Source organism: Pinus tabuliformis, chromosome 6 (genome assembly GCF_031772625.1).
Source record: "Pinus tabuliformis cultivar Carrire ecotype Pingquan chromosome 6, CPIR1, whole genome shotgun sequence".
NCBI lineage: Eukaryota > Viridiplantae > Streptophyta > Pinopsida > Pinales > Pinaceae > Pinus > Pinus tabuliformis.
The window spans coordinates 645,902,521-645,917,167 of NC_142292.1; the positions used below are offsets into that span (position 1 = coordinate 645,902,521).

The 14,647-nt window shown below is 41.5% G+C and overlaps 1 protein-coding gene across 4 annotated transcripts in view; it reads left to right on the forward strand.

The window, feature by feature from the left end:
• Positions 1–14,647, forward strand: part of LOC149260277 (peptidyl-prolyl cis-trans isomerase CYP38, chloroplastic-like) — a 191,761-nt gene that overhangs the window by 110,197 nt on the left and 66,917 nt on the right. The window lies entirely within an intron of this gene.

A 14,647-nucleotide genomic window follows, 5' to 3' on the forward strand; every position in this document is an offset into this window, starting at 1 on the left:
GCCTTGTTGGCAAACATGTCAGCCTCCTTATTCAGTCCACGGAGGATATGGTAGTAACGGACTTCTTGCATGGAATCGTGGAGGATTTGGTTCCTGTAGTTGATCTGTTGCAGGAGGATGTTCGGCGTGCTCTGCCGTTGCACCATGAGCCTGATGATGATTGCTGAATCCCCGAAGACTACTGCTGTTCTTATCCCAATCTTGATCAGCTGGAGGAGCCCTTGATACAAAGCCAATCCTTCTGCCCTGTTATTGGATAATTCTCCCAATCCCCATTCGAATTGAAGAATTTTTTCGCCATTCGCATTGCAGATTAGACCCCCTGCCCCTGCTTGGCCCGGATTAGATTTAGATGCGCCATCAAAGAACAGTAAGAACCTGTTGCAGTTTCTCAGCCAAGTTGCAAACTCCTCCTCCTTTAATCTCAGCTTCCATGTCCTGTGTGTCTCTTTCGTTTGCACCCTTCTTTGGCTTATCTCCTGAGCACTGATTATGTTTTCTTGTACATGGCTAATCAGACTTCTCTCTTCGACGCTGCAGTTGGTGACCTCTATCTTGCCTTTGGTATGGGCTGTGATTGTCTCTACCGCTAAGATCCTAGCCTTGTGGCACATAACTCTGATATTGCAATTTTTTTCTTGAAAGATCTTGCCGTTACGGGCTAACCAGATTCGCCATAGGAGGGTTATTGACATGGTGTTCCAAATCCTTTGTGTCAATTTACTCTGTTTTCCTTTCCAGGGACAGTTTTTCTTCCAGCTATAAAGAGTGTCTGCAATAGATGCCTTAGGCTCCCATGGAGCATTCCCGAGAGATGCCATCGTCCTCCAGCATTCCTCGGCTACAGGGCAGTCTATGAACAGATGTTGTAGTGTCTCTTCTGATCTGCAGCAGTTTGGACATCGAGAGGGTCCCATTATGCCTCTTTTTTTTAAGTTTTCTGCTGTTAGAACCTTCCCTTTTAAAAGGAGCCAAATAAAGAATTTGATTTTGGGGGGTGCTTCTGCTCTCCATACCAGCTTCCATTGACTCCAAACATCCTGTGGGAAGATGTTATCGCATAAGTATTGGTGCCCAGCCTTGGTCGTGTACTGTGTTCCAGTTGGATCCCAACGGTAGCCATCTTGCTTGCCTTTTTGCGTCGGGGCTTTGCTGTGTAGGAGGTTCTTGAGAGCAGCAAGGCTGGTCTCTAGCTCTCTAGGGTATTCCGGAAATTCCCAACCTATCCATGCTTGTGAAGAATTTTCCCATTGTGATATTTGGGACAGGTATACTATTTCTTTACTGCTGAGCCAGTTTATTGCAGGGATTGCCTCCGTTTGTGATCCAATTGGGTGCTGTCCGAGAATTCTATCTGTAGAGAAGTTGACACTGTTCCCTCCTCCAGGGACCTTTGAAATATTTTGAGTCATGAAGGGTATGGCTTTCTTGCAGAGTTGCCATATTTTTGTGCTATCTCTGTTGGGAATATTTGTATCCAAAAGTTGCTGCCTCGTACTGTTCAGATATTTAGCCTCTAAGACCTTCTTCCACCAAGCTGTGGGACCAGTGATCATTCTCCAAATTATTTTAGCTCCAAGAGCTAAATTCAGTATTTTTGGTGATCTTATTCCTAGCCCGCCTTTTTCCTGAGATTGGATGACATTCTTCCAACTGACAAGGTTGAACTTTCTTTTTTCCGTTTTGCCTCCTTGCCAGAGGAAATGCCTGAGATTCTTTTCCATTTTCTGATGAAAGGTTGCAGGTGCTTGGTATAAAGAGAAACGGTAAATGGGCAGAGAGGCCAAGCCTGATTTCAGAAGAACAAGCCTTCCTGCTGGGTTCAGCCACATGGTGCCCCATTGTTGGATTTTTCTCTTTATTTTGTCGAGGATTTCACTCCAGGTGTCAGATTTCAATGGTCCCAAACTTACTGGCATCCCAAGGTAAGTGAAGTGGTTCCAATTGAGCTTGTAGGAGACTCCTAGAGTGCTTGCAATGCTGTGGATGGTATGGCTGGGAGTGTTCCAACCATATATACAACTTTTTAACTGATTAACTTTTCCTCCTGAGTATTCCATGAATTGGTCTAAGATCTTCTTGAAGCGCCTTGCAATGGTGATGGACGCTCCTCCTATCAGGAGAGTATCATCTGCAAATTGGGAGTGATTAATATTTTTTGTGCCATGCTCAAATTTGATACCAGTGATAAGGCCTATTCTTCGATTGAAATCCAGGGTTTGGCTAAGGGACTCAGCCATGAGGATAAACAAGTAGGGAGACAGGGGACAGCCTTGCCTAAGGCCTCGAGAGGATTGGAAAGCAGCACACGGTCTTCCATTAATCAGAGGGGATATCCAAGGGTCCGAAATACAAGCTTTGATCATTGTGATAAAGGAGGAGTCAAAACCCATTCTATGAAGGACAACAAACAGAAAGGAATGCCGAACCCTGTCAAAGGCATTGGCAAGGTCCAGCTTGAGGACAAACCCTTTCTCCTTTCTACTTAGGCTGGAGTGAATGGCCTCTTGTACAAGCAGGATAGAGTCAGAGATGTGCCTATTGGGGAGGAATCCCCCTTGGTTTTCGGAGATCAGAGATGAGAGATGAGGTTTGAGCCTGGATGACAGGATTTTTGTGATAATTTTGTAAGATGAGTTGCATAAAGAAATTGGCCGAAATCTTGAAAAGGAGGAAGGTCTGTTCTCTTTTGGTATTAAAGCAAGATGGGTTGAGTTGGTGAATCCCCCCATTTTGCCTTTCTTTAGAACCCAGCGTATCATCTTTAAGAGGTCTTTCTTGATCATTTGCCAATACTCTCTATAAAAACTGATTGGAAACCCATCAGGCCCAGGGGCCTTGTCTGGGTGTAGACTCCAAACTGCATTTTGAACTTCTTCCTCTTCGACTTCTTTCTTGAGACTGTTATTCATTTCGTGAGTAACTTCCTTATTCATGTGCTGTAAAAAACTTGAGTAATCCTCTTCACTTTTGTCCTCAGTCAAAAGATTTTTGAAGTGATTTGTGGCTGCTTCTTTTATCGCTTCCTGAGTATAATAGCTGTTCCCCTCATTATCTTTAATTGTATTCACAGTGTTTCTGACCTTTCGTACTGTAGCCTGCTTATGAAAATAGGAAGTATTTTTATCTCCCTCCTGCAGCCAGAGCTGTCTTGACTTCAGTCTCCATTTTATTTCTTCATCCTTTGTAATTTGCCTCAGCTGTGAGTATAATTTTGTTTCTCTCTCTTTGGCTTGTTGGGACAGCCCAATGGCTTCTATGTGTTGCTGCACATCCTCTAATTCTTGTTTGATTTTCTTCTTGTTCAACTCGGGCTCTTGATAGTTGTTCTTTGCCCATTCTTTTAGAGCCTGTCTTGCTCTCTTTAATTTTGTTTCCCATATGAAAGTTGGGGAGCCTTCCACATGTTGAGACCAAGCCTGCCAAACCACATCTTTTGCTGCTGGGATACGATTCCAAATGGAGCAATATTTGAAGGGAAGAGGTCCTAGCTGGCATTGACTATGCAGAGTAAGCGTGATTGGGTAATGATCAGAGGCGGAGACATTGAGGATGTTCGACTGGCCAGTGGTGAAGGTAGATAAATAAGCAATACTTATGAGGAATCTATCAAGACGTTCCATAATATTGCCAACTCCTATTCGTCTATTGCTCCAGGTGTACCTTCGGTTCTTGGGTCTGATATCGACCAGATCTTGCTCCTGCATTATGTTTTCAAGTCGATTCCTGAAAGGATCGGGGTTGAAATTTCCCCCTCTTTTTTCGTTGGAATGCAACACCAAGTTTAGATCCCCTGCAAGTATGAGGTTGTTATCCTGCTCTTCTTCTATACTTGTTTCCAAAGTGTTCCAACACTCTTCTTTCTCTCTATAATGATTCGGGGCGTATATATTGTAAATTTTTACTGTTGTTCCATCTGTCTTGTTCTCTAGATTAACACAGATCCAATGCTGATGTATTCTGGAGGAATGGCAGTTCCATTTGTTGCAGTCCCACATTGTTAAAATGCCACCTGAGGCTCCTCTTGCTTCACTTGCACATCCACTGTAACGCTTTTGCTGGCTGATGAATTTATTAATTTCAGATTGGTCTTGCTTTGTTTCTTGAATGAGTACTATTTCAGGGTTTTCACTTTTGATTAGGTCCTTGAGGGCTACTATCTTGGAGGGGTGCCCTAATCCCCTGCTGTTCCAGGATAGTATTTTCATCATGTTTTACTGCTTACATGGAGAGGTGCCCGCCTCTCTTTGCCTTTGTTATTATTTTCTTTGTCCGAGAGCCCAAGAATAAAGGATTCTATAGGAGTCTGGGAGCCCATGGCGATATCTTTCTGGGTGCTTTCTTCTCTATGCTGTTTGGCCGATTTCCTGCCCGGCCCATGCTTTTTGGGGATATCACTGGGAGCTCCATGCTCCTTTGAGGAGCTTCTAGTAACCCGAGCGGAAGGGGTATCAGGGGAAGGATGAGAGATTTGGGGGGGGGGAGGAATGAAGGGGAGGTTCAGAGAAGGGGATTTCAGGCTCAGTTCCTTCCTCAGAGAGGGAGGCAAAGGGATTAGAAGATGGAGGAATGGAAGGGTCGGAGGTCCGGAGGGGAGATGAAGGGTGCTGAATAGGGGATTGTTGGGAGGAAGAGGAGGGGTGGGAGGGGGGGGATGATGAAGGGGAGGGGGCTGATGGGATGGGCCAGGGACATCAGAATCCATAGATTTGAGAGGAAGGGATGATTTTTTCCTTTTAACAGTTTCCCATTGTCCTTCTTGCTCTTCAGATTCTACATTAACTATTTTAGGGCATCTATTTGCAAAATGTCCATATTCGTGACATACCTTGCATTTGAAGGGAATCTGTTCGTAGTCCAGCTGCTGAATATGGCACCAGTCATCCACTTTCAGTTTGATTGCTTCCGGCAGTCCACGGCCCAAATCAACCTCAACACAGATCCGCGCACAAGCCTGCATGTTGTCTTTGGGTTCGCTGCGATCTATATATTTTCCCACCGCGTTTCCTATTGCTTTAACCGAATCGTCCCCCCAGCAGTGAAGAGGAAGATGGGGCAATCTGACCCAGACAGGAACTGCATTCGGAATATCTAGCTCTGGATCGAAATCCGGGGTCCATTTGTTAAGATAGAGGCCCCTAGAATCCATAAAATAGGGCCCGTTTCTGAAAATAAGGTCTTTATCCTCCTTGGTTTCAAAGTGAAAGGTAAAATATCCTCTGCCACAGAATCTTATTGATATTTTGCCCTGGATCTTGTCCGACCAGTTTCGCTCGACCCATCGTTGCACAGTTTTGGGAGAAGGCCATAGTCCTGTAAATTGCCCGATTAACCCTTTCTCAGCAAGGGAGAGGGCTGCCATGCGAGGGATGGTCGGAGGTAGAAGAACTTCCTGTAAAACATCCAGCTTCTTTACAAACTTAGATGCTGCAGGTCTAGGTCTCTGCGGAGGGAGAGATTTAACCAGAGATGAAAATGCTCGTTGCAGCTCCGGATCCCCACCAGGCGGATCCGGAGGGTCCATGGCGCGGGATCTTCAGACAGCGGTCGGCAGCGATGGCAGTCTCCAGGCGCGCGCGCGCAGCAGCGACAGTTCCGTAGGGTAGTTCGTATTTTACTACAAATAAATTAAAGTATATAGAATACAGTTTTACTATTTGTATATTAAATAAAATTCTTACCTAAACAAGAAGGAAGAATAAGGTTGTATTATTCTGAAGCACATTTTTGCCAACAAAAGTATCTTTTACAGTACACAGTTTTTTTTTTTTAACAGTACAAGATTTTACAATGCATTCAATCATATCCATTGTGGGAATAGTTCTCACTGGCAAGGAGAACTATCCTGAGTGGTCCCGGATGATAAAACACACCCTTATTTTCAATGAGTTGTGGAAAGGAGTGTGTGTTGGAGACGGAGACAAAGAGCTAGAACAACCTACCTCAGACAAAGAGCTCGTCATTTGGGAAAACAAGAACAACAAAGCTTATGCATTAATCGCAGCATCTGTAAATGAAGAGGTGAGTCGCCATATTTCGCCATTTTCAACTACTTTTGAAGCCTTACAAAAGCTGAAAGAACTCTATGACTCACATTCTGCACTTGAAGTTGTTCAACTCATGATTAAACTCTTCACTCTTGAATTGCAAAATAATGATCCTCTTGCTCTTGCATCCGAAGTAAAATCTATAATGCATGATATCAAATCCACTAAGGTTGAATTGGATATTCCTCTTATCGCTTTTCTCAAGGCACTTTATCCTACTTACTCCAATTATCTTGAGCCATTGCAAGCAAATTGAAATCTCAAAGATATCACCTTTGACTCTCTTGTGAAAAAGTTTGCTGAAAGAGAGAAAGCTTTTGGAAAGAAGACAACCCCTGAATCTTTTGAAGAGGCTGTGTGCCTTGCTCATAAAGAAAAGAATCTTGCTCAAGATTCTTCCAGAGGAAGAGGTGGTCGAAGAGGAAGAGGAAGATATTTCAAAGGCGGGGGCAGACACTCTCAAGGAGAAAAGGCATATTTACACTGCATATGTTGCAAAAGAAATGGATCACATGATGCTTCTACATGCAAGTTACCATGGGACAAAATTGAGCAGCAAAGAAGCCAACAAAAAGGGAAAACTGATGATACAGACAAAGGTAAAGCACCTGAATCCGCTCACTATGTTATGGCACAATGTAATATTGGAGTAAATGAAGATTTATTTAATGCTTCACTTGCTTCTTGGAAAAATGATTGGTTGCTTGATTCAGGAGCAACCTGCCACATGACTCAGAAAACATTTTTTTGAAGAATTTACTGACAATGTTGATGGAGCAGTATACTTTGCAGACCAATCAAAAATCAAGCCATCAGGGCTTGGCACAATCAAGCTTAAACTGCCTGGCCTTCTAGACTTTCTTCTGCATCATGTTCTATATCTCCCATAGCTCAAGAGAAACTTGCTGTCCTTGGTCCACATCCGCCAGCAAGGTCACTCCATTCATATGTTTGATGGCAAGCTTGAGGTAAGAAAAGAATCTGACCACTCACTTGTCATGAGGGGAATAGAAGAAGAAAGGCTTCTCAAGCTGCAAGGAACCTCTGCTCGTGCACAACATTTCTCATACAGTTCTCATTATGAAGAAGGTACACTTCCATCAAGTTTATTATGGCATGCTAGATTTGGACATTTGAACTATGACAACCTCTGCTGGTTGAAGAAAAATGGTGTTGTTGGTTTGCCTACAATTCCTAGGAAATTTAAGCAATGTAATGCTTGCATTCTAGGAAAGCATAGCAAACAGTCTTTTCATGATTCACATTCAAGAGCACATAGAAAACTTGAACTCATTCATTCAGATTTATGTGGTCCAATGCCTGTTCCTTCTGCAAATGGAAAGAAATATATGATGACATTTATTGATGACTACACCAGAATGTGTTGGGTTTATTTATTAAAGAACAAATATGATGCTTTTCAAACATTCAAGAACTTTCATAAATAGATTGAAAATGATGCACAATCTCATATTGGGTCTATTCGCACTGATAATGGAAAAGAATACACATCAAATGAATTTGGAAACTATCTTCGCCAACATGAGATCAAACATCAAACAACTGTGCCTTATAATCCCCAACAGAATGGTGTAGCTGAAAGAATGAATAGGACAATCGTAAATATGGTATGATCCATGCTCTTCTTCAAAAATGTAAAGATAATGTTTTGCGCTGATGCTGTTCTATGTGCTGCATATATAAAGAATAGATGTCCATCTATTGCTATTAGAAACAAGACTCCATATGAAATGTGGTATGGACATGTTCCTTCGGTAAAGCATCTCAGGGTCTTTGGTTCCACATGTTATGCCTTGATACCAAAGGTACATAGAAACAAACTTGGTGCTAGAAGTCGCAAGTGTATCTTCTCGGGGTATTCAAACACCTCCAAAGCATACCATCTCTATGATGAAGTCAATAAAAAGTTTGTTGTATCTAGAGATTTAATTTTTCCTGAATCATCCAAAACTGACAATGTTGTTGAGTGGCAACTTGATCGCTTGGATAGATTCGCAAAAGCAAAATCATTTCAAGAATTTGATAATCAGATTCCACATCTTGAAGGGGGGATTCCTATACTAGATCAACATGTGGAATCTTCTTCTGAGGAACACTCTCCCCTGCATGAAACTCCAACAACGGATGATGCTTTAAGTGATGTGATTGATAGAATTGGGAGACTCAACCTTGATTCAGTCCCAACTCAATCAGCGGAGCAGCCTGGACCATCTGAGAAAGGTCTCCCAAAGTGGCTTACAAAGACACTTGAAAGTGTTCATCCTGATGATGTTGGAAAGACAGGAACTAGAAATTCAAACCGACAAAATGGAGGTGATGTAAATGATTCTAATTCACCTGTTGATATGGATGTTTCTTATGATTGTGAATTGAACTTGTCTACAGATTTTGAACCAACTTCCTTCAAAGAAGCTGCTTCTCATGATGAATGGAAAGAAGCGATGCAAAAGGAGTATGATGCCCTCATAAAAAATGGCACTTGGAAGCTGGTTAATCCTCCATTAGGAACCAAACCAATTGGCTGCATGTGGGTCTACAAGAACAAGTATAAAGCTGATGGCTCACTTGACAAGCACAAAGCTAGGCTTGTGGCAAAAGGTTTTGCACAGAAGGAAGGGGTCGATTATGAGGAGACTTTTTCCCCCACAGCAAAGTGGGCTACCATCCGAACACTCTTTGCCCTAGCAGCTTAGAACGGTTGGAAAGTCCATCAAATGGATGTAAAAACTGCTCTCTTGAATGGAGATCTAAAAGAGAATATTTTTATGTCCTAGCCTGAAGGATTTGCTGTGAAAGGACATGAACATAATGTATGCAAACTTGTGAAGTCCTTGTATGGCCTCAAACAAGCACCGCGAGCCTGGTATGAAAAACTAATTGAGCATCTTCTGAAACTCAATTTCAAACATTATGATCTTGATGATGCAACTTTATTTGTCAAGAAAGTTGGCAAAAAAGTTGTATATCTTGTGGTATATGTAGATGATCTTTTGATGATAGGGAACAATGAAAGCTACATTGCATCCATAAAGAAGGAATTGGGGAAAAGTTTTGAAATGACTGATTTGGGCTATGTTCATTACTATCTTGGTATTGAAGTAACCCAACATCCAAAGTACATATTTCTTTCTCAAAAGAAGTACATTGGAGATCTGTTGAATAGGTTTGGCATGACAGAATGCAATCCTCTTACTACTCCAATGGAACAAAACTTAAAGCTCACATCTATTGAAGGAAAAGAATTTGAGGATGCAACAAAGTATAGACAACTTGTAAGAAGTCTCAACTACCTAGCTACTACCAGACCAGACATTTCGTTTGCTATTGGAATCCTCTCCAGGTTTATGCAAAAGCCTTGTGAGGGACATTGGTCTGCTGCAAAAAGAGTTCTAAGGTGCTTGAAGGAAACTCAAGACTTTGGAATCAAGTATACACAGGTGGACGACTTCAGCTTGATTGGATACTCTGATTCAGACTTCGATGGAGACAAAGAAATTGGGGTATCTACTTCAAAATATGCTATGAGTCTTGGATCAGGAGCTGTCTCCTGGAGATCACGCAAACAATCAGTTCTAGCAGATTCCACCACAGAAGCAGAATACGTGGCAGCAGCGGAAGCAACAAAAGAAATTGTGTGGCTCAAGAAAATTCTTGAAGATTTGTAGGTAAAACAAGTACAATCAACTCCACTCATGATTGACAATACCTCTGCAATAAAGTTGGCCAAGAACCCAAAGTTCCATGATCAAACGAAGCACATCAATACTAAATATCATCTGATTCGACATCATGTTGAGGCCAAAACAATCCATCTTCGTCATTGTTCCACTAATGAGCAAATTGCAGACATCTTCACCAAAGCACTTGGAAGAGAAAAGCTTGAACGATTCAGAATGATGCTTGGACTCACCAACATCCCTTGAGATTAAGGGGGAGAATGTTGACACCTAATCATTAGGATTGGGTGAATATAATGTAAATAAATAATAAGTAATATGAACAGTCATCGGGAGATAAAGTGAACAGTCTCTCCCTCATGTATATAATAAAGACCAACTTGAAGGAATTAAATATACGAATCAATTTGTTTTGAGGAGTTACTGCCTGGCCCGACAAAAACAAAATGCAGAGAGAGCAGCTAAAGATCAATGATAAAGGTCATCCACTTTGTTATCTCAAGTGCTGCTAAATTGACTTGCCTGAATCATAACAGTTGTGAATACTTGTGGAATTAGCCAAAATCAAGTTGGATTGGTTGGTAAGTCTATTTCAAACTAAAGAATCATGTTTTCGTTGCCCTTTCAAGGTCATTAGTTGCAGCCATCATACAAAAGGATTTGATTTGACTCATGCTTAGGAATTGAGATTAGGTTCACAAGAACATAATCTTTTAGCTGCCCAAGCAATCAACCTCATATTTGTCTCTACTATACTCAATTTTGAAATAAAGGTCTACTTGTTTGAGTATGTTTATCATGGTCGGGTGGGCATGCGATATGTATGATGATGTAGAGATATCTTCTTTTTTTGAAGTCCATGAATGGACTATATTCCTTTGTCATCTTGGGTAGAGACAACATGATATCCATGACAGACATAGGTGAACTAATGGGCTTTTACCATTCACCCCACCTTTGGGGGGAGGTGATTTAGAGAGTTCCCGAGTCATTGTGACTGTTATGAGCAAAATCATAAGCGGGTAAACTATTATGATTGAAAATTTGTCAACACACGATGCCGACCTCCCTAGTTACAATGAGAATGTGGCTTCCAGATAAGCACACAATATATATATATAAGTGTGTGTATTTTTCGTCATAGTTATGTGTATGAACATTGTCAATTGGTAAACTATGATGATATCCATGACACACAAGTGAACTATTGAGCTTTTACCATTCACCCCACCATTGGGGGGGTGATTTAGAGAGTGCTTGAGTCACTAGGACTGTTATGAGAAAATCATAAGTTGGTAAATTACAATGATTGAATATTTGTAATCAATAATCACACAATGCTGACCTCCCTAGCTACAACGAGAATGTGGTTGCCAAATAAGCAAACATCTATGTTTAAGCTTTGAAGCTGTGGTTCACGGACACCCTGGTCATCGGGTGGCCGCTACGCCCACGGAAAAATCTGGGCTGATCGACCCCGAAGGGAATCTAGCCCCGCAGCCAACAACATGTCCTGACCTCAAGGGCTTCGGGGAGAATGGACCTTGTGACCTCCCGAACAACGAGGCACTGATTTGACCAACTGAGCTAACCCTTGGGGCTAGCTCACCAACTATATATATATATCTATATATATATATATATATATATATATATATATATTCCATCATAGTTATTTGTATGAACATTGTCAATCTGATTCTTTATGGAGAACTTTTAATAGTTTAACTGCAATTGAGTTCTAACTTTTAATATTCATATACGAGCTAAGCAGTGATGCTTCAAGGTGAGTTGGTTGTGAGAAAATGTTTTTATAGTTATTTGCATTTTTCTCCTCACCAGAGACAAGTCTTGTTTATGCTGGATTTTTGTTGGGGACTAGGCTTTGAAAGAAACTAATGTTGAAACTTCATTAGTCCAACATTCTCATTGCAATGAATGCTACTACATAAGCTATTGAACCTTCTGGAATTGGATTTATTTTCTTTATGTAATATGAATATCTCATCACACCATGTCTGCTAAAAGTATTTGAAGTATCTTCTAGATTATCATGTAATGATCTAGGAAAACTTGTCAAATAAAAGGAACAAAACAAAATAGACCTAAATAAGTTTCTATTGGTGGATGCCTAAATTTGGTAAAATCTTGCTGTCTATAGAGCTTGTTGAAATTTTAATTCCTGGATATGCAGATCTGATTTGTTAAACTTAAATATAAATCTGAAAATGAAAAATTTTTGAATTAGCATGAAAATCATGTTTATAATTGCCGAATATAAGAGTGAGGTCTTCTAGGTAGCTGCGCTGTCTCTTTGCTTGAGTTCTCTTAAGTTAACTTGCCTTTGAACTCTCCCATTGCTCCTCATAAGTATGCATGCAGAGGATAGAGACAAATGGCAAATAAACAAGATGCTAAAACTCACTTTTAACCCTTCAAAACTGACAGATTGAGTATTCTAGGAGGTGCACTCTAGCTAGGAGGTAAATATATTAAAGATTCACTAGGATTCATCAATAGGTCTTGTGTAGATATAAAACTCTCTAGTTGGGGTGCACCATGTAGTAGGAGCGAGGTGCACTAGGGAAGATGAATTTAACCCGAAATCAGGTGCCCTCATATATAATATCCCCAAGGGTAAATTAACAGTAAATATGCAAAGCAAAATAGACAAACACACCATGAAATCAAAACAAACAATCAGACCACGAATTTGTATCCAAACTGCACTATGTACTCATTTTATTAATGGAAATAGGTGTACAACAAGGTGCTGGAATGAGTGCACTTGGGATTGCTCTAGGCAAGCTAGCAAAAGCCCAAAATGATCAATGAATCACCCTCCTCAAATCTGCTGCTAATTCGGCTCAAGTGCTACGCTGTAAATGCTTAGAAATGTGCTGCAGCCTGAAATGATCTGCTGCTAGAGCCCTCTCCGCTGCTTAGAAAATTCTGGGAAATTAATCCCGACCTCTACTCAAGAAACCCAGAATAACCCATGAAGGGTTTGGCCAAAGCTTGACCCCGGAATTTCGACCCTCTTGGGCTTGATTGGCTCTCCTGCTGGGTAAATCGACCCACCTGAAGATTCTGCTGCTGAATGCTCCAAAAATGTCTGCAAACCCTGTTAGAAGGCTCCCCAAGCCTTCCCTCCAAGTCTCCTCCACAAACTCCCCTCACTCCTCAACTTCCCGGAGTGCCTCTAGCTAAGACTGCGTAGTCCCTGCATTGGTGTAACTCGACTCACTGCGGCTGGTATGAATTGGTATGAAGAACTCCCTCCTTGGGTTGGCACTCGAAGTCCATTGAAGCAAGGGTTGGGATTTCTACTCGGAAACACTCTGTGTACTGAACAACACATGCAGACTTGGCTCACTGCTCAAGTGTGCTATGTCAAAAGACAAATTCTGAAAATGATAGATGATGAGCAAAATGAGAGCCCTTCCTTTTGTCGATTTGCCTCCAAGGTTGCCCATGTGGGCCCACATCGAATTTCCCTCACCAATTTCGCTCCAATGAGAGCGTACTCTCCATGTGGGCTGAAATTCCCTTGTGGTGGCCCCCACACTCCACCAAAGCTGCAATCTTTCCATTGAACTCTAATGTTGGGGTGCTTCTCATGCCAAAAATCGAATGTGGGTCCCCTAAGCCCACTTCTCCTAAGTGAAACAATGTAATACGCCAAAATTGAGCAAAATTTGATATTTACTTAGTGAAACACTAAGTAGGAATATCACAATCCTCCCCGCCAAAGCGTTGCTTGTCCTCAAGCAACTGCAAAGAAGGATGCTGTAGTATCTGTTCCCCCTCCCAGGTGGCATCCTCATTCGATAGATTCCTCCATCGAATCAAAAACTCCCTGATGACCCTGTTACACAGATGTCTCTCCCTGGTGTCCAAAATGGCCTCCGGTTCCAGCACTAAATGCCCCTCATCGTCCATAGGGGGTAACTCTGTAGCAGCTGTAACTTGCTGTCCCAATGCCTTCTTTAGGCAAGACACGTGAAAAATATTGTGCACCTGGCTCCTCGGGAGTAGCTCCAGCTCATATGCTACCTCTGCCACTCTCCGAGTGACACGATAAGGCCCATAGTGTTGAAAATAGCAACAAGAAATGCCAAAAATAGCATTCAGAATATTCCAATTTTAGTTTGTCCTTGAATTAAAATTCGAATTTAGTCTCTCTAGCTGCTTGGAAAATAATTAATTAATTCATCTTGAGTTAATTAGTTGGAGAAATTCAAGCTAGAAGTCTTTGTGAAGTCATGCAACAGTTATCCCTTTGATTGAGGAGATTATCCCTTAATTAAGGAGATAAGTATGAGTTGTATTTGAGTTGTAATTAGTTAGCTCAGTTAACTGAGTTAAGTCCAGTTAAATTAGTTTCAAACAGTTTGAGGAACTAATTGTGAGTTCAGTCAGTTAATGCATGCATGCATGCAACTAGTGTACTCCAGATAACTGAAGATTCTCTCATAAATAACTCATGCATGTCAGTGCAGACAAAGACCCAGTTGAGATTAAAGATAGGGACAATGTACTATCAATTGGAGGAATTTTCCTATAAAGGAAACTCATCCATGCAGAAGGAAGAAGGTTCCTTGAGGATTGTGCAGTTTTATAGGGTGTGAAATCAGTGTGAGTGATTAGCGTTACACTTGGTAATAGTAGGATCACCCAGGAGAAACTGCGCAAGGAAATAGGAGGCTTGGAGGGCAGAGGAGAAGGCTTGTGAGAAGCTTTGTTTGCCTGGAGCATACAGGAGGATTGTACTGAGAGCTGGCTAGCTGTGAGAGCTAAAGCTTTGTGTAATTCTGATGTATTTCCACCTTGTATGATAATACAAATAATGGGGTTTTTAGCTGAGGCTTTCCCCTGAGTATTTTCTATGTTTCATGTGTA